Source organism: Paramormyrops kingsleyae, chromosome 12 (genome assembly GCF_048594095.1).
Source record: "Paramormyrops kingsleyae isolate MSU_618 chromosome 12, PKINGS_0.4, whole genome shotgun sequence".
NCBI classification, from domain to species: domain Eukaryota; kingdom Metazoa; phylum Chordata; class Actinopteri; order Osteoglossiformes; family Mormyridae; genus Paramormyrops; species Paramormyrops kingsleyae.
In genome coordinates, this window is record NC_132808.1 from 18,854,722 (window position 1) to 18,880,087 (window position 25,366).

The following is a 25,366-nucleotide window of genomic DNA, read 5'->3' on the forward strand; positions in this document are numbered from 1 at the left end:
CTGAAAACAGATAGGAGTGGGACGTGCAGCCGCAGAGCAGCCACACGGGTCAATCGCAGAGCTGAACTCCGGTGATTGTCAGCATCGGGGGTGAACTTAATAGCCCCCGTTTTTATTTTTGCTATCAAGCATCCTTTCGATATATGTGACATTTAAAGGAGGCTTTGGCAGCCCGGAGTGATGCTGCTCTTTAACAAGGTCTCACCCCGGCGGTCCTTCTCGCAGGTAGCGGCTGCTCGCGTCTGCAGGTGCTAGATGGGCCTAGATATGTGTGATGAACACTAATTTGCAGTCTCTCAGCCTGAGACTCCGGCGATCTCCTTCCTCTTCTCACATTCCTTCGCCCACCACCCCCCTACCCTTACCCACGCACACACACACCCACCCACCCAGCGCCTGCCTGGCAGTTGTCAGAGTGTGTTCTCCAAGGTGTTGATTTCGGCGCGTCCAGCCGTGTAAATTTCATATTTACCCTCTGCCACCACTCCATCACCTCCCCGAGGCACTGGCCAGTCCGCTCGGGCCTGTCGCCACGGATAAGCGCTTTCGTGGAACGCGGCTGGGAATGCGGCTCTTTTGGACTCCAGCCGCCCTGCTGGCTGCCACGTTGGCCATAGAAATAGTAATTGTCTTTTTGACCTAAATGCAGGGGCAGTTTGAGGCTATTCCTGTACCTGTAACTGCGGTGGGAGGGTCTTATGCACTGCTGCCCTGGGTAGCCTTTGGGGTAAGGGTGTGAGCTTGTAGTCAAGAGTATGCGGGGTCTATCCTGTTCCCATGTCTCTGTGTGGAGGTAGTCCGCCTCTGCCTTATGCCCTAAGCGCCGGGGTAAATGTCTGAAGTATACCCTGCCTTATGCCCTAAGCGCCTGGGTAAATGTCTGAGTTGTACCCTGCCTTATGCCCTAAGCGCCTGGGTAAATGTCTGAAGTGTACCCTGCCTTATGCCCTAAGCGCCTGGGTAAATGTCTGAAGTGTACCCTGCCTTATGCCCTAAGCGCCTGGGTAAATGTCTGAAGTGTACCCTGCCTTATGCCCTAAGCGCCTGGGTAAATGTCTGAAGTGTACCCTGCCTTATGCCCTAAGCGCCTGGGTAAATATCTGAAGTGTACCCTGCCTTTTGCCCTAAGCGCCTGGGTAAATGTCTGAATTGTACCCTGCCTTATGCCCTAAGCGCCTGGGTAAATGTCTGAAGTGTACCCTGCCTTATGCCCTAAGCGCCTGGGTAAATGTCTGAAGTGTACCCTGCCTTATGCCCTAAGCGCCTGGGTAAATGTCTGAAGTGTACCCTGCCTCATGCCCTAAGCGCCTGGGTAAATGTCTGAAGTGTAACATGCCTTATGCTCTAAGCACCTGGGTAAATGTCTGAAGTGTACCATGCCTTATGCCCTAAGCGCCTGGGTAAATGTCTGAAGTGTACCCTGCCTTTTGCCCTAAGCTCTGTGGGTCACCGGGACTTAGCTGGTTAAGAAATCATTGAACATTACGGATGGATCAGAAATTGATGTAGAATGGTGTAGAATTGAGTTGTTTTTTTCCCCTGATCTCCCCATGGTGGCGCTCAGAAAGCAGTGTGTCCACAGGCCGACTCCTGTCAGCGCTGGAAAATAATTATGCTTGTGATTTATCTGGCCTGTGGCAGCCTGGCAGCCTTGGTTAAGTGCTGGAGTCCCCCCCCCCCCATCCCCACCCCCCATGGATTAATCAGACCACCCCCCCCTCTCCCCTGGTGCCCCTTCCCATTCTGAGCCCATGTCTGATTGCCCCCCCCCGCCCCGGCACCTCCGCCTGTCTACACCCCAGCATTTATCAGGGGCTGGTGGTGGGGCATAGGTGGGGGGGGGGGGGGGGGGCGGTGTAATAGAACTGTCCAGACTGTCCAGGCAAAGTATATCTGGAACAGGGTGTTCCTGAGCACGCCGGTGTGTTGTTACCCCTCTCCATTACCCCCCGCGTGGAAGTCCTGTAATCAGCGGTACTGGAGGTGCGGCTCTGAGGATCCAGGGTTAAGACCGTTTGTACTGGGGAGCTTAAGCCTTATTAGACCCCAGGATTCACCCTGTCAGTAGCGGTTATTTTCCAAATAAAACGTGACTGTTGTTTTTGGGTCGATGTAAGTGGCTGCATTTTTTTTGGATCGATATAAGTGGTATTGATTTTTATTTCTTTTTTTTTTGTCTTCTTTAGAAACATTTTCCCGCAGCCTTAAAAACAGAGATGTCATTCGAGTGTTTGTATGGATTACCTCTCCCAAGTGTCTGCCTGATGTTTCATTAGATGTAAAAAATGACGAGTCTCTTGCCCAACTCCCTTAATAAGACCGAGCATCCGTGTTTAACGCCGTTTAATGGATGTGTAAAAAACAGCCTTCGCTATTAATGTTTTAAAGTATAATTAAATGTTCTACACCAGCAAGTAGTTTACATGAGTAATTAAATCTTCATTGTAAGTTAAGTAGAGCTAAGGCATTGGGACTTGTGATAGGGTATAAGCGAAAGATTTAAAAATGAAATAATGGAAAAAAAAGATGAGAGGATGGATGGTGGTAAATAATTGAGTGAGTAAAACTGCCAGAAGAAGGGACATCTGACTGGGTCAGCTGCCTGGGGGCGTGGGTGGGCGCTTCAACAAGTCCTCATTGCTCGGTGGCTTTTAACAGCTCTGTCATTAACTGAGAGCACAGTGCATTCAAAGGCAGCACAACTTAGAGTAAATCTAGGTTGTGATGCCGTCTAATAACAGCAGTCTGCTTTGGGGCTGAAGGTAGAGGGCTTGTCTTTGATCCTAACCACCTGCTGCGGCCTCATCTCTCCTGCTCGTTTTCGCTGTTGCTTAGACCTGCCCCCCAAGAGCGTAGGTTTGGTTTCAGCTTTGGAAGGGACCAAATCAGCCCCGAAGCCCTCTCCACCCCTATACACACACGGAACTCCTACAATATTGGTAGGGACAAGTCCCTTCCGTCCCCAGCGAAACCTACCTCCGTCTTACACCCTCACAGAAAAAGAACAGGGGCACATTTTTGGCCTGCCGCCCTTGTCCCATGTTGTCACTCCTTTCTGCTCAGATTTAATGTGTGACTACCAAGAAGTAGCTAATCAGCAACCCTGCTAATTGTTTCTGGGCGTCAATCTCACTCTTTTGATGCGTCCGTCCCTTTGGGGCCAGCGTCTAAGGGTTCGACAGCTGTGTGCATGGGGAAAATTCCAGCCTCTTCTCATGATTCCGGACGGTGATTTAGATTGTAAGCTGGTGGTTTAAATTAAGTTTGGATGTACGGCGCGGTTTAAGTGAATGAATAGATTTTATTGAACTTGATTTCGTTTTAAAAATCCAGATTAGTCAGCTTCTCCTCCTCAACGCATGGCTGAGCAGTTTGCCATTGCAAGCTATCTCGACCATTAAAAGATACGATAGGATACAAATTTATAGAAAGTTTGCTAACAGTGCATGTTTGGGGATTTGCTCGCGCGCGGCAGAATAAACCCTTTTTTGAATACCTTGTCTGCTGAGGAGAAAATCGCACAGAACTGGACGCGAAAGGTACGAATCCATCCAGCATTCGGGATTTAGCTGTAGGTGACATTTTCTGAAATCTCTCCGAGCTTCCAGGGCACGTTCCTGTCCCTGTGCTGTCGCAATCACCTGACCTCGACAAGGAGCTTGTCCTGCATGAATTCCGGCTCCACGCTGCAGTAATCAGGGCAGGGGGAGAAGGGTGTTAATCGGCTCAATATGTCTGTTAACGGACCCCATTATTTATCTGTTCAAAATTAAAGTCCCTGACATGAAATATCCAAAGTGTGCGCCGCTGCTTCCCGTGACCTTCCCATTCCTCACACGACGCCAGTGTCGTATTGATCCGTAGCAAACACCAACCTTCGGGGGGGGGGCCGGGAGAAGGTAACGGTATTTCACGTTCGCTCCCATGCAATTACCCTGAAAATGAACATGTTTTGAGAGCGACCAACCTTCTATCCACTCAGGATGCGCGTCTGGCTTCGGTAATTTATAATCCCACGTGCGGCGAACTGCAAACAAGCTGCCAGGGCTGGGGAGTACGAACCAGCAAGGCTGCGTCGTCCTGGAACTTCACGTCTCGATGTTTTATATCAGGGCTGCGGGTGTCTGGCGGGTTAAGCCTGAACCATAACTGATCCACCTGCTCTCACATATTCCCGGGGCCGGTTATTCGTCCCTCGTTTGCTGTTACACCTCCCAAAACGCACAGGAAGCCATCCTCCTCGCTGTCTAAATCCCGAACCAGTTTTGCTTCTCTCTTATTTAAACCTGAGGTATGCAGAGTTAAACTCCTCGTCCTGTCCCGTAAGTAGCGCACCCTGGACCTGAATCCTTCATTCGCAGAATGGAGCATGTGACCGATTTTCTATGCTGGTTTGCGATATCTGAGAGGTGGCCAATCTTATCCGCAAAGGGCCGGTGTGTATTCGGGTTTTTGGGATAACCTGTAGGTCAGCTGTTCAAAACCAGGTGTGAGGACTCTTCACCCAGTCAGTCCTCTGATTAGTAATCTAATTAGGGAGTTGCAGCGAAAACCCGCAAACACACAGCGGCCCTTTGCAGATAAGATTGCCCTCCCCTGTCTGAGTCACTCCTAATGCATGCATAACTGTTAGCTGTTAGCACAGCATGGATACTCCATGTTAATGATAGTTTGCAGCTTTACATCTGTTTAAACACCATTCTCAGATATCATCAGTGTATCATGTCCCGCAGCCCAGGTAACTCGATTTATCTTCTTATCCGCAAAGTCGACAGGTGCCGATGACTTGGTTATAGACAGGTAGTTAAGGAAGAGAGCAGAAGGCAGTCTATACTTTATGGTTTCCTTAGTTTTTCTTTGTGATGGTTTAATCTAAGTCTTAGCTTTTGGTCATTACGATCACGTGATGCTTTTAAGGGTTAACGAAAGCTCGTTTAATCACGACAGCGATTTTGCATGTGTGTTCACAAACGAAAAACATGGGGTAAACTCACAGTAGAATGAACTGGATGATTTGAGGGTCACAGGTACTACGATTCCAACAGAAGGCGTGTCTTAATAATAGCTCACAGTAATAACTGTCTTTGAAAGTAGGTATTTTTGTAAAGTGGTTGTTGCAGCAATAAAAGAGCGACCTCATACTGTATGGTAAATTGAATAATGAACTACATTATACCTGTGGTATTCGGAGGTGGTAATTAGCATACGTTTTTATTCGTCAGGCACATATATAGACGACCTGGCTCCTGTCCTTGCCATTAGGCAAAGCCGGACCACTTTGGGGTGGGGGGGCGATACTTTGAAGATCTATGCCGTGAGGCAGGGCTGTAGACGGAGGAACTGGGGACCTTTTAACTGTGCCGAAGTCGGTTCGGGATTCTCCCACGTTAGTCTTGGGATTCGGTTTAAAACAGAATGAAAGACTTGCTGTGAACAAACAAGCAGATAAAATGGAGCCTTTGGAGTTTGACAGAAAAAAACATGCTTACTGTGTTTGCCTCATAATGAAGAGCGGGTTGTGGGTTTTGTCTTTAAAAATGGAGAGATTACTGAAAAATATAAAGCATCGCTTTGCAGTCTCGTTGTACTTGGGGCCCAAACGATATGAAAAACTTAACTTAGTACACTATAGATTTTAACCTTATAACCGAATGTTAAAAACAGGTAAATAAGATCAGTCCTTGCAATCTTCAACTCTATCGACTGCTTCGTGTTACGCAGAACTTTGTTTGTGATCATGGACACTAACTACGCCTGTGCTTTTATGGAATTGGCTTCGGTGCTGTCTGTTTCGTTTTCACTGTTTGTGGATTGCGATAATCCCGTCCATAAGATTGTAGGACTTGGATGCTTTTTGTATTGCACTCTTGCCTGTTTCTGAGTTAGCTAGGGAACTCCTGGGGCGGCACGGTGGGGCTGTGGTTAGGGCTGCTGCCTCACAGCGAGAAGGTCTTGGGTTCGGTCCCCGGGTCGGGCGTAGGTCCTTTCTGTGTGGAGTTCGCATGCTCTCCCTGTGTTTGCGTGGGTTTCTGCCAGAGGCTCTGGTTTCCTCCCACAGTCCAAAAGCGTGCGCCATAAGTTAATTGGCGACTCTAAGTTGGCCCTGTAATTGTGTGAGTGTGTGCGCCCTGCGGTGTGTTGGCAACTGCCCAGGGTTGGCTCCTGCCTGCACCCATTGTTCCTGGGATAGGATCTGGTCCCCCCCCACCACCCTAGTTGGGATTAAGCGGTTACGGTGATGGATGGATAGGGAACTCATGGTTTTGTATGTCCCCGTAGAAAATAGGTTTGTGTTTCTTGTTTTGGTGGAATCCACATCCAACTTCAATGTCCGTTGTCCATCACTATGTCCTATGTGTCTAACTGCTTTAAGTAAAGGTTAGGGCAAAAAGATTTTCCCACAAGGGGGGGGGGGATGGCACACCATATATGACTAAATGTGTTCTGTCATGACTCAGCCCTTAACTGTAACGCTTAGACACTTAGCAATATTCCGAGGGTGGTGCGGTAAGTTATGATGCATGAGGCGTATTCTCTCTGAATTTTCTCTTAATATCAGAGGATTTCATTGGTCAACCGATATATCACTCAAGAGTCCTGCAGGAGAGTTTTCCAAAGAAATACATACAAATTATGTGCAAATAAAATAGAATGATTTCTTATCCATAAGCTTTTTTTTTTTTTTTTTTTTAACGTAAAGCCAAGCATTTTATTATGGAATCATCGGAAGCGAATACATTTAAGATTAAATGGCTAAAGTCTCAGAAAGGGTTTTCCGGTTTACTGAGTGATGGCCGTCACTTATATGGAGGATGCAGGAAGGCGCTTAGCTAGTCCTGGAGCTAAAAAAATTATGTTTTCCTCTTATCTGAAGTGACACAAAAATCTTCCAGCTACCCTTTGCCTTAGGCTTAGCCAGAATTATCTCTGTATATACCAGCAGATTACCAGGCACCTAAAGTAATATGCAAATCCATCAGTTATTTATTTATTATAATTTTTTTAGCAATGAAGAAGTACATACTTTTCTCAGACACAATCAACAGATGGCATGTGCTGTGATTCAGGTCAGGTGGGTAAGTGTTCAATGAGCGTGTTTTGCGAATCTGACTCAGGAACAGCAGTGTCTGGTGTTGCGCGGGACTCCCGGAGACCCAGGCCCAGCGTTTGCAGCCTCCGTCGTCGCGTTCAGAGGAAACCGTTTGAAAGTCTTTATGGCGAAGAGCGCGGGTTTAGTCATCGATTCGCTTCAGTACATTCTCCACGGGCGTGGGACAAACGCACATCTGCGTTTCACACGCACATGGCGGGGTGACTGGGAGCAGGTAAGATACGGTTCACTGGTTGTTTAGTCCACATGTTCAAGCATGTTTGGGTTTTCTTCCATAGTTTGTTTGACGACTGGCAGATTAGGTGAAGTGTTGCTTCTAAAATTAAGAGTACGTTTCCAAAACTCACTCGGTCCACAGCATGTGTTGCCGAGAATATTTCTGTGGACTTTCTGTGGAATTTTGGTTAATTGGATTACATGAGGAATGAGTGAGTTTTGGCTCCCAGTCCTATAACAAGTGATGAGGAAGCCTGCCTTTATTGGAGGGATCATCTCGAAAGCAACTAAAAATGGACTGAGGGAACTTTGGAAATCTGATCTTCGTCTGATTGCATGTGAGTGTGATAGAGTGGCATTGCAGTCTTTGCCCCTGGCACCAGACTAGCTTGGACCCAGTGCTAGGGGTCCAAAACTGTAATGTAAAATGGATGGAGTACAGATATAGGATTCCTCATGGCCAAACAGGGGCTTAATTCATATGCATTCCTAATGAAGGCCTCATTAATCGCTGTCAGCTCAGTTAGGAGGCTTTATTGAGGCTCACGGGACCCATGGCACTAAATCAGAAATGACTGTGAACAACATAAGAGCATCCTTTCTCACGCCTGGACCGTTCTGTGTCCTGGGGATACATTGGCATGGCACGGGATCCATGCTTAATGAACGCAGGAAGCCACAAAATCAATAGCGACGTGGCGTTTCAGAGCACAGGACCGCTGGGCTTTGAGTCCAGGGAGTATGTTACCAGGCCAAAGTGGACCTCCAGTCATGAACACCACCTCCAGGCCCCATATCCATGCCATCTGTGTTCATGCCTGTTTTTCATATTCATAACTGCATTCAGGCTCCCAAAACATATTCTACATTCAGGGCTTCAGTCAGCTGCCTTTTATTGGGTAACACCCGCCAAGTGCCAGGTAGGACCCCGATTTGCCTACACAACCTCCCGATTCAACTAGGTGCTGGACATTTTCCTTACTGAGTTTAGTCCATGAAATTTTTGCACTTGTAGCAAACTATCAGTTGGCTTTTTCTCGTCTGGCCATTCCCCTCCAGCCCGTCTCATTAATCTCATTTATCGGTCTGCCCTCTGTAAACTCTAGACACCATACTGTGTGGAAAAACCCAGGATGGCGTCTGTTTCTGAGATGCTGGGACTACTGATATCTAGCATGAACAATCACCCCGTATTAAATAATCACTTAGATCATATGCATTGCCCATTTTAAAGCTTTGTTGAACAGCCTCTTGACTCTACCTGCATGCTGTATGTATTCAGTTACATCCATGTGATCTGCTGCTAGTCAGATCAGGCTGTGTGCATTAACAAGTGTACCTAATAAAATGGCCTCTGAGTATAGACCTAGATATATAAAACAGTATTTTCCATGTGTATCTATTTTTGATTTTGTTTGGTTGTTTTAATCCTATTATTTGGATGGCACCAAAACAAGAAAATAAATTAATAATAAATAAAATGTGTGCATTACTCAAGATGATTTTTGCACAGTTTGTTAAAATTGTGCCAAGACATAAAAACATGAAAGGAAACGAAGGCTCGTCACAGGGGTGGCTGTTCCTGCACAGTCAGTTTGACTTTATTAGGGTCATGCATTAAGGTGATGTGTGCACTAAAGCAGAAAGACCAACAGACCAACAAAGAGTGACAGATGTAGCCAGATGTATGCCAAGCCCCGCCTCTCCCTCGCAGCTGAATGCCAAGCCCCGCCTCTCCCTCGCAGCTGAATGCCAAGCCCCGCCTCTCCCTCGCAGCTGAATGCCAAACCCAGCCTCTCCCTCGCAGCTGAATGCCAAGCCCCGCCTCTCCCTCCTTGCTCAATGCCAAGTCCCACCCCCCACTGATTACCAAGCCCCACCTCTCCCTTCCTAATGATTGGCAAGCACTCTCTTTCCCTCTGTGCCGAATGGCAAGCCCCACCTCTCCTTCTGTGCTGATGCTCAGCTCTGCCTCTCCCTCTGTGCTGATGCCAAGCCCCGCCTCTCCCTCTGTGCTGATGCCAAGCCCTGCCTCTCCCTCTGTGCTGAATGGCAAGCCCCACCTCTTCCTCTGTGCTGACTGGCAAGCCCCGCCTCTTCCTCTGTGCTGAATGACAAGCCCCGCCTCTTCCTCTGTGCTGAATGGCAAGCCCCGCCTCTCCCACTGTGCTGAATGGCAAGCCCCGCCTCTTCCTCTGTGCTGATGCCAAGCCCCGCCTCTCCCTCTGTGCTGAATGGCAAGCCTCGCCTCTCCCTCTGTGCTGAATGGCAAGCCCCGCCTCTTCCTCTGTGCTGATGCCAAGCCCCGCCTCTCCCTCTGTGCTGAATGGCAAGCCCCGCCTCTTCCTCTGTGCTGAATGGCAAGCCCCGCCTCTTCCTCTGTGCTGATAACAAGCCCCGCCTCTCCCTCTGTGCTGATGCCAAGCCCTGCCTCTCCCTCTGTGCTGATGCCAAGCCCCGCCTCTCCCTCTGTGCTGATTCCAAGCCCCGCCTATCCCTCTGTGCTGATGCCAAGCCCCGCCTATCCCTCTGTGCTGATGCCAAGCCCCGCCTCTCCCTCCGTGCTGAATGGCAAGCCCTGCCGCTCCATTCCTTCCCCAAATTGTACTTTTTCTCCAATTTTCCAGAACTGTGTTTTAGGAGCTAATATTTGATACATCTGAGACATTTGAAACATTAGAGTCAATTTGGCCTGGCTTGTGGTCACCCTAATTAACTAATTGAGAGTATTGCAGGCGTAAAGGGCTGACTGCTTTGGATGTAAAGTCACATTTTAGAAAACAAGGCTGGGCCAAGTATTTGTGACAGGAACTGATAATATGTGTACATATTGCTGCTTTCCCTTTCTTTGACAGGCTTGTGCTTGTATAAATGGTCGTTGGCTAGCTAGCTATGCATCATTAACCCATTTTTATTGTTATATCTTAATTGTTTTAATTCTAAAAATATTTGTTTATACACACAGTTAATGGCCTTTGATGTGCTTTCCACAGCTAAAGAGTAACAGAGAATTCTCCTTACTTGATTCCTATAAGAAGATCCTGTTGCTTTATGCTGTACGGGGTGGTTGGTGAGTCTCTGTCCGGCAGTGCCATTGACCCAGTCAAGCTTTGACTCCTCATGTTCTTGCCCTGGGCCAGGCAACAAATCTCGGATTTGTGAGAAGGCTCAGCCCTTCCTCGCAGGCGTGGGAATGTTTGTGCCATTTCTGAGGCGATCGCCACAACCGTCACTTGGGACACGCCGACAAACCCTGACTGAATTCGGAATCGATGCTTTGTTTTAATCTCTTTAGTGTCGTTTTTGAAGTCTGATGGGTACTGAAATATGTAGGCCTAGACTTTACGGCTGTGTGACAGGCATTAATATTCTAGATAAAATAGTTCGAGACTCTGTTATGCTATTCATTTGGGGTTTTTAACAAGATTATTGAATTTTGCATTTCACATTTAATTTCACATCGGTCATTGAGTCTTTTCTGATACATAAATCTGTTGGTCCCTGCCTAATGCCCTGTGTTTCCTGGGATGAGCTCCATGCAGATCTTTTACTGGATGAGCGAGTATGGACAGCTCAACTCATAACTATCCATAACTGCTCATTACAAGTACAAGGCTGGATCAGACGGCAGGTTCCTTCAGATGCAGATGCAGTCACGTTTCCGCAGTGTCCACTCGCGGATCCTCGGGTCACGCCTGCCTGAAAACGCGGTGGAGTGGTGCTGAAATGATGCGGAAGCCGCTTCTCAGCGTGAGAGACGGACAAAGCACGGCTTCCAGTTGGCTCACGTGAGCCATTTCTGAGTGAGACACACGTATGAGGTATTAGTGCTGCCGTGTGCACTCTGGAGAAACTGGGACACCATCGTGAGACAGGAGAAAGAACCATGTGGGGCAGCGGAGAGCTGTGTCTGAATGCGGAGATGTGGAAGTGCGAGACATTGTCCCAGAGACTTAATCAGAGGTGGGAAGGATGTGGATCGAAGGATGTGGATCGGGAGGATGTGGCATTGTGCTTCATCAACGTCATCATTTTTGGGATTATGAACTGAATCAGGCTGATTCTTATGGTTTTGATATGGGCAGAAGATCTGAAAAGATCTCTAGAAATATGGGTGAATGTCCTGTTAACTGAAATGCTAACTACAACTTCTTGTTCTTCTTTATTCAAACTATTATATCTAATATAATCAGTTGTTATTAGATTGGCGAACAAGGCAGCCATTAAGGAAGTCTTTTGGTGGAAAAATGGTTGGTTGTTTTCTTATGTTATTTATACACACTGTCTGTTGGTGGCTGAACAGCATGTTGATTAGACATCAGTGGGTGATTGTTGTTTTATACTGTTTATGACCTGTTAGCTTATAATCACACATTTAGAATGCTTGTATGGGGCATGGATATTTATATGCTATTCGTAAGCCAGGGTGAGTGTCCCCTGTGATGGACCGGCGTCCTGTCCGGGGCGTCCCCTGTGATGGACCGGCGATCTGTCCGGGGTGTCCCCTGTGATGGACCGGAGTCCTGTCCGGGGCGTCCCCTGTGATGGACCGGCGACCTGTCCTGGGCGTCCCCTGTGATGGACCGGCGTCCTGTCCGGGGCGTCCCCTGTGATGGACCGGCGTCCTGTCCGGGGCGTCCCCTGTGATGGACCGGCGTCCTGTCCGGGGCGTCCCCTGTGATGGACCGGCGTCCTCTCCGGGGAGTCCCCTTGCCTTGCCTTGCCTTGTGCAGCTTGGTTTCGGCACCATTCTCCTCTGTGACCCTGTAATGAATAAGAGGCATATTTCTGAACAGGAGATTTTAGCAAAATAGTTTCTGTTTTATTTATACATTTGTGAACAGCCATATTAATAAACGTCATAAATAAAAATGTATGTGTGTGTGTGAAACTTCCACCAGTGCTACATTTATACTAAATTAAGGTTAGAAACTGAAAATACAAGAAATTAATAAAAACTATATTAGGTCTTGGAGTTATTTTATTCAGTGTCATGGTGTTGAGAATTGTAACTGTCGGCCTCGAAGCTCTGGGGAAAGGGTTTATCGCTTTGTCAGGAAGAATATATTCCTCTAACACTCTAACAGCATACGCGTCCATTGCCCCGCGTTGCTTCCTCTGCGTCTCCCTGGGAAGGTTAAGCGTGACACGCACACGCGGTGCCTCCCCTTTATTTATATGCTGCACGTGTCGCACCCGTGCTGCCTGTCAGCGCCGCCGTCGACTTGCCGTCGAGATGTGGAGTGTGTCAGTCTGCTGTGGGAATGGAGGGGTTCTGTAGCAATATTCCTCAAACAGGCAGTGGTATTCGTCTTGGGAGGGGTGGGGGAGGTCAATTGAGGCGTGTGATGCCCAGGGTCTCTGCCGCGGCCAGATTCCCCCCCCCCTCCCCGCGTGCTTGTTTATTCGCCGTCTTTTTCTCGAAGAGGGGGCCACGCCGACGCTGCCACATTTTCACCAACCCAGGAGCCCATCCTACGCCGAGCCTCTCGGGCCCCAAACGCAGACCGATGTGAGCGACCCTTTATTCTGCAATTATATCTGTTTGCTCGCCACTTCGAAGAATCCCCAGAAGGGTCATGGAGGCCCTTAAGAATCGAAAGCAGCCTTCCTGGATTGATCCACCTCCGGCCAGCAGTCCGTTTGCGAGTGTCGTCTCCGTCTCAGGGAGTTGTCGTTCGTCCTTCTTTTTGTTTAATGGGGTCGTTTTCCATTGTTCTTGTTAAATCCTGTTAGATAACAGGCTGCTCCCTCCCCTGCCCACTCAGCACATGCTCCTGCCTCTCTATCCTTGCGTGTGCTAAAAAAGGAGCGGGCGAGATAGGAGGAGAGCGGAGGTGCGAGTGAGAGCGGCGCTTTTAAAGGAAGGGGGAGAGCCGGCGGCCCGGCCGAAATGGAGGCTGCTCGCCAGCGAGCCCAGGCATGGTGTGGGCACCGTAAGTGTGGCACGCGGAGGTCAACTGACCCTCCGTCGAGGCGAGAACTTCTTTCAAGACGTGTTTGTCACACTTAAAGTGCCGTTTTTCACAACAGCGGGGAGGTGATGCAATGCATCAACACATTCGGCAACACGTGCATGTCCACGTGAACAAAACGTCAGAAGATATTGCAGCAACTGAAGAAGAACCTCTTAGAACCGCCAAAAAAATAAAGTGTGCACACACACACAGATCAAAGCTATCCGTTCCATCACAGACCGTTGCTAATAAGCTGTCACAGTATATCCCCCCCTCCCCCTCCCCGCCGCCGCCGCCTCAGAGACACGCAGGCGTCGGAAAAAGCGGCACCATCACATCCCGGCTGCTGCTCTGAAAGTGGGCCAGGCAGGACTCAGAGAGATCATCATTCCTGATGAAACAGCACAGACTAGTGGCCACCATGTTAACTGCATCCTCGCGCCGAAGGACCGCGGACATGTTTTCCCAAGCTGGTACCTTCACGATCCTTCACGATCGGGTTTTTGCGTTGTTTCCTTGCCAAGTCACATATATAATTCAATACTGCAAAGGCAAGATGGTGCTGTTGGGTGCCTTGTACTTGGAATCTGCATGGTCTAAGAATCTCTTTCAATACCCCATAAATCAAAGAGAATACATACAGTAGTATCCACGGGCATATTCTTTGTTCCTAAAAGTGATGAATTGACCCCATAACGGTTAATAAAAATGGCACAGGGCAGAGAAGGAAGATTTACGGCATGGGGAGAGAGTGGATTTATGTGGGAAAACCGAAAGAATGATTTAATTTATTTTTATCTTGTTTGTATATTTCTTTATTTTGGGGACCCCGTGAGGGCAAACCTAACAGATGATGTAGTTTGGACAGCACAACAAAGCGGATACACATGAGAAAATCAATTAAAAATAAATATCATAATAATAATACTAATACTACTATTAATAATAATCCTACCCAAGGGCATAACTTTGGGTTGAGCATTGCGGGGTTGAGGCCTCCACCCATTTAAGGGGGTCCGGGGGGGGGGGGGGGGGGGTGTATGACTGATTTTGGTTATTCGGGGGGTTACAACACCCCACCCCCACAATTTGTGCCTATTGCCCTGCCCCATCCTGGCTATTCCCTGCCCTTGGCCGCGGAATCCACTCCCCACCTGTGCGACTCTCCTGCGATAGACCGTGACACTTAACCCGGCCTCTCCCTCCTAATAGACCGGCTCACGCCATCACCCCCCCCCCCCCTCCCGGTTATCTGTGTGTGTCGTCGATATGCACCTTCTAAAAGGCACAGGTGCCTCCCCGTACAAATAGCTGTAAATACATAATCATGATATCATCTTCCGCCTGGGGGGGCGTTCGCAAGCCGATGGGGGTAGAGTTTCTGTAAGAGCCCTCGAGCCAGACAGGCTCCTTCATTTGATTCCCGGGCCCCTCTCTCATCATCCAGCCCTGCTCGACGGCGCCTTACCCGGGACGTGGTGATGATTAGGATCGAAGCCCCTCGGGATGGGCATCGTGGCTGCTGGGAGACTTGATCCGCGCCGGGCGGGGGGGGGGTAATTCACAGCTGCACGGCATATCGGAGGGGGGGGGGGGAGGGACGGTCACCCTCACTTTTTATCGCCGCCATCGACGTTTGCCATGCTTAAATGCCAGGAAGCCGGGGGGGGGTGGGGGGCTGTTCCCTCGACTGCCAGATTTAATAAGATGGAAGCGGCTTGTTGTGTTGTACATCATGATTCAGTTATCTGGAATGTTCGTTACGACTCCTAGGTCCTCTCAACAGCTGCCAGTACAGCCAAACAGGGATCTTTAAATATGCATATTGTCATTTTTTTATGTTAATAATTTAATGCCGGTTCTGTGTTTTCATGGCCGCTATGAATACATAATGCAAATGTTATAAAAATAGCGATCGTGTGGGGGGATGCAACTTTAGTGCGCTCTGTTCTACGTGGGATTCGGGGTCAAGTGCTCAGTTCAGTTCATCTAATGAAAGAAATATATATTATTTGTGTTCACGTGGTTACCAGCTTTTCTATAAGTCTCTCGCAATTTTCTGTGTTATTGTGGTCTGTGATTTAGGAGTCTTTCCCCTATCGCAGTGGGCCGGGACGCGAACCGATGGAGTTCGAGAAGTTACGGTATTCCAAGAAATAGAAAGAAAACTTCGGAGGGGGGGGGGGGGGGGGAAGAAAAGTTATGGCTTCTTATTTCGTTACGAAATCATGAACAGAATGCAGAGGATGCTGAGAAGCAGAAAGGCTGTCAGGGTTTTTTTTTTCCCTTTCTCTCCTTCCCTCCATGCGAGGCTCTTGCAGCGCGTCGCGGCACCAGCTGCCGGCGGGAGACAGGAAGCGGGACTCGCCGCGGCCCCCGTTTGCGCCGCCCCGCTCGCGGCCCGCTGACAGAATGGTGTCAGCCGAAAGCGCAGCGCTCAGGAGACACAGCGCCCCTGCTGGCGGTGCCCAGGCACGGCGGCCTGACAACCGCGGCATGCTGGGAACGTGTCTGCGTAATACGACGTTCATACTTATAACCAGCATGCTTTCAAAGCAGTGGGATTTTTTACTCATAGTATATGAGTCAAAGCTCTTAGCCCACACTTGTTCCCAGGGCTGTCTGACCCTGGTTCCTCAGTTGTATGTTGCTTTGGATAAAAGTGTCTAAACGTAAACCTACGCCCACAATACCGATGGCATTTACATAGAGAGTCAAGGTATCCTGGTTTTTTAGTCGTCAACACAACCCGTGCAGGTGAATGGTTTTGGTTTACTTTTATTTGTAGGGGAACGACAGGCGAAAGGGCCGTATGACTCTTTTATATTGGGTCATTGTCGCTTGCCGGTAACACCCTTCATCAAGATTAACCATCCAACGATCTCATTTCATGCAGAACGCAGCGCTTGGCAGCTGGGAGGCCGGCTGATTTGCAAGGGCACAGAGTCACAAGGAACGTCTCTCTGTAAATTTTTGGAATTTATGATACGCGGTCCGAGCAAACTGTGGAGAGGAAGGGACTGTAACCGTGCCGCGCGGCGTGTTCCGCAGAGTGTGACCTGCTCCTTTCTCAGAGGCTTTACTACCTGTATTACTTACAGCCGGGACGCGGGCCCCCGAGTTTGCCGTAAATTTCGCATTTATGTTTGGATATCCTTCGGAATGTTGATGTCTTCATTCGTCTGCTCCTTTCCGGAAACGGGCTGCGCGGCGAGCGTGGCGGTGCCTCCGGGGCATCAGCTCCGAACTTTAAAAGTTCACGACTTTTTCGGATGTCAGCAGAAATGAGATCAGGAAGCAGCGTTTCCCGTAAAATGAGGTCGTAAGAGTTGAGGCCTATTTTTTTTTTGTTGTAGTGTTTGAGAAGTTTGTAGAGAATGAACTAAAAGTCTTATCAAAGGTAATTAACGTTTCATTCTTTTAACAGATGCTTTTATCTAACGCCACATACAGTTGGGAAAGCAGGGTTAGAGAGAGTCGCTGGAGCAATTTGAGGTTAAGGGCCATCGCTCGGTGGCCCAGGGGTGACATCACTCTGACGACCATGGGATTTGAACCACCGACCTTCCGATCACAGACAGCATTCTATCCCACCGATCCACATACTGTTGAAAGGCTCATTATATATCTCTGACTAACCATGATCTGGAAGTGGTGGAGCATCTTAAAAATATATGATCAGCTGGGACCTCCAGACTTCGAGCACTTTTTAAATCTGCAAGCAACTGCGATATCCAGTTCTTGGAGTGATTTATAAATCTGCATGGGTTCCAGATAGGCTTCTGGCGTAATCCAAAGAGTTTCACACTGCAGCTGAATCTCCAAAGACCCCGTTGCACTGGCCATGGCTTGTCGCTATTAGCACATGACTCATACTGTAGGAGTCACACATTTTTCTCCCAGCAAAAAAAGTGAGCAGCTTTTGCAGAAATGCAAAGCTTTTCAGTCACTGGTGGTTTTGTTTTGTATGTGAGAAGTTGCTTTGAGTTTGTGGAACACTGTTGGCCATTAAAGATGAAGTAGCTCTCTAAAGTACTCTGATGAAAACTGATTAACCTCATCTAATGGTTTCCTTATCGAATCAATCCATCTATCTATCTATCTATCTATCTATCTATCTATCTATCTAATGGGGAACGGGGTATCTATCTATCTATCTAATGGGGAATGGGTTTATCTATCTATCTATCTATGTAATGGGGAACGGGTTATCTATCTATCTATCTATCTATCTATCTAATGGGGAATGGGTTTATCTATCTATCTATCTATCTGTCTATGTAATGGGGAACGGGTTATCTATCTATCTATCTATCTCATGGGGAATAGGTTTATCTATCTATCTATCTATCTGTCTGTCTGTCTGTCTGTCTGTCTAATGGGGAACAGGGTATCTATCCATCTATCTATCTAATGGGGAATGGGTTTATCTGTCTATCTATCTATCTATCTATCTATCTATCTATCTATCTATCTATCTATCTATCTATCCATCTATCCATCTATCTATCTATTTCATATCTAAACTTCATTGGTCTGTCACTAGTGCCTTTGAGAGATCCCTGGCCCATATCATTACACCGGAAATGGCTTCCGAGTCCGGGTGAAGATTGCTATTCCTAAGTTATGTGCACATTAATTGCCATAGACAGGGGGTCCATTAGCATACCTTCCTGGCTGGCTGGAGCTCTGTTTCTCCAAGTCTAATTAAACTAATTAAACAAGTGCACTAATTAGTAGGCTTGGAGCATCTTGTAAGCAGGAATCTCTCTTTGTTGGCCTGTATAATAATAATTATACTTAGAAAAAAACTTTGATCTTTCAGATGAACAGATTATTTGCATGTTATAAGGTAAATAAGTTGGGGAAACTGGTGAATATTTTGTAGATATATTTAGAAATTATATACAACAATTTAAGATGATTCATCTCAGTGACACTCCGTGAAATATATCCAGTTATATGGAGTCTTTACTAAACAGCGGGACTCGATGTTAGGTGCAGCTTGAGGGTTTCGGTCGATGAGGGACTCAGTCCCTTTTAATTAGTCACTGATCTACAGTTGTAACACCAGGCTGTCAGTTACTGTCCATGGAACCAAGTGATTACAATGCAGAATGACAGGAGCAGCTAGTGGCTTGATTCGGGAGATGATGTGTCCCTGGAAAGAGGCAAACAAAGTCTAGAAGGACTATTTTCACTGGAAATTGGACAGCAGTGCAGATGGTAACAACCCTATTCTCTAAAATGTTAATGCACTTTTAAAATAGGAACGTCATTCCAGTGAGGCAATATTTGTTTTTTTTTTCTTTTTTTTTTGTAGTACCATTTTGACTTGTACCACAATATTCCTCCTAAAAAAAAACATTGATGAGTAAACAAACAAAGAAACAAATGTCTTCAGCTGTCTGGCTTGTCTCGGCGCCCGGTAAAAATGCGAGTCGCCCGGCAGGTGGAATATTAATAAACACATTAAACACATAGCAGTTCACTGGTAACTCGCGCGGCCTTCGATATGTCTCATCGATCCGCTGTGAACCGGAGGCGAAAGGCACCGATCCGATCGCACACGGATCCTCCAAGCGTTGGCTAATCTCTTTTCCGTGATTATTATCGGAGACCTGTTAGCTGAGGGACGGAGGTGCCTAGTCAGCGGCGGGTTTATCGTAATTTCCTAACAGAAATGGATCAATGGGAACTTTGCAGAAGCAAAACTATTTGTGTTAAGTCTCGGTTAATATAGAGGCCAGGCTCACCGTCACATTGTAACTTTTTGGCGATTTGTTGGTCTCCCTGGTTTCTTGATATAAATTTCCCCCCATCTTTTGCATGCTGTAAATACTTTGCACTATGACTGAGTACTTAACATTTCAGTCTCACATCTCTTGTGTTGCGGGATTTCAATCCCGCCCCCCCCCCCATGTTAGCATGGTCTTTGCATGTTCTCCACATGGTTTGTTGGTTTCTTACAGGTTCTCCAGTTTCTGAAGACAAATTGGAGTCTTTTGGTTTCCGATGGTTTTTGTTGTATGTGCCTTGCAATGGAGTAGATGGATGGATGAATGGATGAGTGGATGGATGGATGATTTATATTGGTAATCAGATCTTTGTTGAGTGCCGGTTTTGTTGTCATTCAAAGTTCCTGTTGTTGTTGTTCTTGCGATATTTCATACGTTAACTATCGCAGTGCCAGAGCTGAAACAGCCCCGGTTTCTGAGTGCTGATTCTTCCGTCTCTTACAGGGGAATCCCGAGGAGCCTCATTCTCTCCTTCCTCCAGTCTGAAGCGGCCTTGCTGTCAGCTTTCTTATCCCGGTAAGACAGCCTGCCTGTTCCTTAATTGATCGCTGATTGAGAGCTAATGCTGATGTATGCGCCAGTCAGGTCCAAATAAATAGACGACAAAAACGGTTAGGGTGGTGTAGGGGAGACTGTGCCCGTCGCTGTCCGAAGGGGACGCCGGAATCGAGGGGCCGGTCTCATACAGGCACCTACCTTGCCGTGCAGAGTGCAGGATCTGCCCGCAGGGCAGCCGTGACCTTCTTCAGTGATTTTTATACCTTGCCACAGGGAAGCAGACTCTTAATCCGTGCCCCCGTAATGGTAGCTTATTTCCTGTTCGATCTTCCTTCTCCTCTACAGCTCAGTGACTTTACCGTTTTAATGTGTTTAGGTGTATGCATTACTTAACCCTCGTTATCACCCGCTCGTTATGAGATCCGTTCACTATGCATTCTACCTGAATTCCCTTACAGAGGATTCTGAATTGGCGCAATGAAGTCCCTTTTTTTTCTTATTTCTTTTGGGGAGACCCTGAAAATAGAGCCAAGGTATCGTCCCTGAGGTTCCACGGATCCCGGATTCGCAGCCATTACTGCTGGTTTCCTGTTCCCACTCGTTTCTATGTGTCATTGTGTTAAGAACTCAGCCCACTTTGCCCAGGAAGATATTTCTCACTGTTACGTGTATGTGTCTGTGGGTAAGGAGACTTAAATCTCACCATATAAATGTTTGACGGTTTATATCATAAAGGAGAAGTACAGAACTCGCACAGTAGAACAGTTCCCCCCACATACCTTGGCAAAATTGAAGCAGCTGTAATTGGTGCACCTAGTTGCCACGGCGATGCCCCTCTCTACTGGCAGTGGTAATTTTCTTGAGTGCAAAGGGTACTCCTTGTCGGTAAGATTTTCAGTGAGCTCATCAAATGTGTCTGAAAGTTTTTGAAGAGTCTTATTTCTGGTCCAATTTGAGGGGGGCTTTTGTCACACCTGAGAGCTTTGCCTCGCGGTTCAGTAAGCAGCGAGCGGGGAGGCGGGGGCGTGGAGGGGGGGGGGAGCGTCAGAGAGGGAGGGGCTTAAAGCGTGGCTATGTGGCAGGCCGTGGGCTGTAATGTTTGTGTCATTCCAGCGTTTTAAAGGGCAGATACACACAGGGGCCGGTTTGCTGTGTCTGGGGCCCCAATTAAAAAGTCACTTTGGGGGCCCCCTACCTTCCCTCAGGCGTTCTGAAAACGAAATAAATGACTAGTGAGCAGAGTCAGAATATCGCAGCTAGAATATGCTGCTTCAGCATCTCCTAATAAAAGACCATATTAAGTTAATATTTAGTGTGGTGACTGTTTGTGACCAACAGGGGGCTCCCTAAGTCTCAGGGAGCTTTTAGTGTGTGGCTTTTAGTGATGGTAAACATTGGCCCTGGGTTTGCCGCATGCTGTGCCATCCTCACACACTTTCCCATATCACACACCTGATTTTCTTTCAGACTCCTCGTCTTTAAGACAGCGTGAAACACCAATTATAAAAAAAAAATAACCTCAGAAAATGAAAGGCACCAGGACTGTTTAAAATTATTGTTCTGTGCGAAGCTATTGTTCCCTCCAACAGACCTGTAAGTGGCACCCATCAGGTGCTTTGCCCCAGTGCTCACAATCAGCCGTTTTTATATAGGAAGGAACAGAGCCAGGTTAATTTCTGCAGCCTGCAGCTGAGATGTTTTCATAACGTCCCGCTGGTGGTGTTCGCTCTTTAATTACAATATCCACAGCGACGGCGTCTCGGAGCCAGCTTGTTAACGGGTGAGTCACTCTTAGCTGGTGACCGAGGGGAAGAGTTTCCGTCCCCAGCGCCCCCTGAGGAGCAGAGGAGTGTGAGCCCGCAGGGTGTGCATGCGCGGGGTGGCCCTGCTGGATCTTTAGCTCAGTTTCTCTGAACCCAGTCCTCAGGGACCCCCAGACAGTCCACGTTTTTGCTCCCTCCCAGCTCCCAACACACTTGTAGAAGGTGCTCAGTGTTCTCGATTGGCTGGGAGTTTGGTGGGAGCAAAAACATGGACTTCTGGGGGTCCCTGCGAGCTGGGTTGGGAATCACTGCAGTGTTGGAATAAAAGGGAAAACATACACATACATTAACAGATAAGCATACAAGCATACTGTGACAGGGCCATTTCTTAGAACATATTTCCTGACTATAGCTTCTGCAGACTTTTAAGTTTCCCTCATTTTTTATGTATAAAAGTGAAGGACTGAATGAATGAATGAATGAATGAATGTAATGTAAAGCAAGTTACTTAATAAACATCCATCCATCCATTTTGAGAAACTGCTTGTCCTATTCAGAGTCATTGGGGGGTCCAGAGTCTAAGGGCACAAGGGAGGAAAAACCCAGGATGGGGCACCAGCCCATCACAGGGCACACTCACACACCAGTCACTCACACACCAGTCACTCACACACCATTCACTCACGCACCAGTCACTCAAACTCCATTCACTCACACACCATTCACTCACGCACCAGTCACTCAAACTCCATTCACTCACACACCATTCACTCAAACTCCATTCACTCACACACCAATCACTCACGTACCATTCACTCACGCACCAGTCACTCAAACTCCATTCACTCACACACCATTCACTCACGCACCAGTCACTCACGCACCAGTCACTCAAACTCCATTCACTCACACACCATTCACTCACGCACCAGTCACTCACGCACCAGTCACTCAAACTCCATTCACTCACACACCATTCACTCACGCACCAGTCACTCACGCACCAGTCACTCACGCACCAGTCACTCACACACCAATCACTCACACACCATTCACTCAAACTCCATTCACTCACACACCAATCACTCACGCACCATTCACTCACGCACCAGTCACTCACACACCAATCACTCACACACCAATCACTCACGCACCATTCACTCACACACCAGTCACTCAAACTCCATTCACTCACATACCATTCACTCACGCTCATTCACTCACGCACCATTCACTCACATACCAGTCACTCACACACTTTTCACTAACACACCATTCACTCACACACCAATCACTCACACACCATTCACTCACACACCAGTCACTCACACACCAGTCACTCACGCACCATTCACTCACATACCAGTCACTCACACACTATTCACTCACACACCATTCACTCACACACCAGTCACTCTCACCACATTCACTGACACACCAGTCACTCACACACCAATCACTCACATCACCAGTGACTCACACACCAATCACTCACACACCCTTCACTCACACACATTCACTCACACACCATTCACTCACACACCAATCACTCACACACCAGTCACTCACACACCATTCACTCACACGCCAATCACTCACACCTCATTCACTCACACACCAGTCACTCACACACCAGTCACTCACACACCAATCACTCACACACCAGTCACTCACACACCATTCACTCACACGCCAATCACTCACACCTCATTCACTCACACACCAGTCACTCACACATGCACACCTGCGGGTAATTTGGTAACTCAGCATGTTTTTGGTTGTTGGACAATTATTAAACATATTTATTGGATATTTGGAATGTTGGAAATATGTAATACTTGCTCCAGATAATGGCATAGCAGGGACCGTATTGTATAATAAAAGCTTTAAGGGAGACCTGTGACATGTGTGATGTGGACCTGTGACATGTGTGATGTGGACCTGTAACATGTGTGATGTGGGTCTATATGGCAGTAGCATCCCTAGTTATGATTCAGCACCAGCTGATCCTGATGCCTTTGTGCAGTATGCTTGTATGCTTTGTTTGGGAGGTTTAGAGAGCGGCCTGTCACCCAGTGAGACCTGGAGCAGTACTTCTCCCCGGCTAGTCTCGCTCCATTAATATTTGCAATGTGCGCAGCAGTTCAGTCACCCGAGCAATCGTACTACACAGCAGGGTGGCAGAGACTGACGTAGAGAAACGATGGAGGAAACAATGAAAACTGGACCTTTACTGTTTACGTGACACATCTAAGCCTGAACTCTGTTTCATTTTACTGCTGTGTGCTATAAAAAAAAATAGAAATAAAATTTATGTGGCACTATAACCTTCCTTCTGTGAAGTGGTGATCAGTGATTTCTGTAAATAATTTGTCTAGAATATGCATTAAGGAAAACTGCTCGCATAACCCTAATTCCAAATATGACAACCTTAACCTCTTACCCAGCCCTAATTTTAACCATAAGTAACCAAACAAGATAAATGACGTTAAGCATTTTTAGCTTTTTGATTGCAGTCATGGATTTTTATGAAAGTGAGTTTCCCCTTAAGCTGACTAAAAAAATGGTCCCCATAATGTCAAAATAACAGGCTTTTATCACTTTATGAGAACATTTGGTTGACATAATGTAACATACAGTATGCATAACACACACACACACACACCGGCAGCAGCATTTAACTCATAGAAAAACCTTTTTATCTTGATTAGGGAACAGCTGGATGAGGTTTAGGGGTGTTTGCTGTCCTTTGGATGGGGCGGGTCTTTGAGGGAGGTCAGCGTCCCTCTATAGCAGCCAAACCCGATGTAAAAGGCATAAAGGCTGTTAGCGTGCAGCGCGTAAAGCAGACCCCGCCCCCCCGCCCCCACGCCTGCTATCAGTTGCCATAGCCACCTGGCCCGTCAGCCGCGCGCTAACGTTCAAGTCGGCCGCAGTGATCAGTCCCGTCTGCCGCTCGAGAATGTGAACAGTTGGCGTGGCTGCGGATCACACCAGTGTCAACAACTGCAACCTGCCAGACTGAGAGAGTGTTAGGCGCCTGATTTGCCAGGGAGCTGAGAGGAGATTTCATTCCAGGGGTGATGTCACCATCCTAGCAGCCTGACAGAGACTCATAATCCATGAATCTGATCTTTAATATATGCCCATGTTCATGTGTTTGGATTCTCTTCTGTCTGCGATTACATTTTTCTATCATTGTCCATCATGATATACGCCCAGAATCCAAAGCGATGCCGAAATGATTTCTAAACAACTGTTACTCGTATGTTTGGCTTGAGTTCTGCACCCAGATCAGTTCTTCTGATAGTGCCCATCATGACCTCTGAATCCAGACTAATTCCCATGTTGACCCATATGTCTGGCTGGAGTTCTGCTCCCAGATCAGTCCTTCTGATAACACGTGTTCGCCGGCTACTTCTTGCAGGTGGGAGCCCGAGCCGGCCGACCTGGACCTGTGTGATGTGTTCATGTGACAACATGCTGGCACCTGCCTGAGCCACGGTGTGCAGCCTCATCTCTGGGTAAGTTCCCCAACGTCCAGATTTTGACCGTAACCGCTGATCATACTCGACTTCAGCTCAGCGCTCGTTCAGAGCTACAATCCCATCAGTCTAAATTAAAGGCAATTGGGAGCGACTGCAGACCAGCTCGACAAAGAATGCTGCCCTCTGACAGGGGCTGATGGGAAGGTGCCGTCAGCCTTGCGGCCAATAATGAATCGATAAGTAGGGCAGGGCGCGCCTCACAGTCCGCACGGTCAAAGCTCGGACCCTCAAAGCCAGGCTGATTGAACCACAACCTCGGTGGTGTCATACAGACAAGCCAACCGGGAGAAGTGAAGTGAACTTTCTGTTTAGGTCAAGTCCATAACCGGCGCTGAAACAGGTCGCGGCTGCTGCTTTTGTTGTTTTAATGAATATACTACTGAGTGGGGAAACCTCTGCTAGCTGGGTCAGACCTTTCATACAACCACTGCGCTCCATCCCTGACTGATCACGGAGGTCCGGTGTGGGTGGGTGA

The 25,366-nt window shown here is 47.7% G+C and overlaps 1 protein-coding gene across 26 annotated transcripts in view; it reads left to right on the plus strand.

The window, feature by feature from the left end:
- Window positions 1-25,366, plus strand: part of LOC111842609 (protein tyrosine phosphatase receptor type D) — a 363,307-nt gene that overhangs the window by 93,954 nt on the left and 243,987 nt on the right. For all 26 annotated transcript variants that reach the window (XM_072697609.1, XM_072697611.1, XM_072697613.1 and 23 more), the window contains exons 4-5: window positions 19,527-19,598; window positions 24,771-24,867. The gene's annotated coding sequence lies outside the window, so the exon portion shown is untranslated. The remainder of the gene's footprint in view (window positions 1-19,526; window positions 19,599-24,770; window positions 24,868-25,366) is intronic.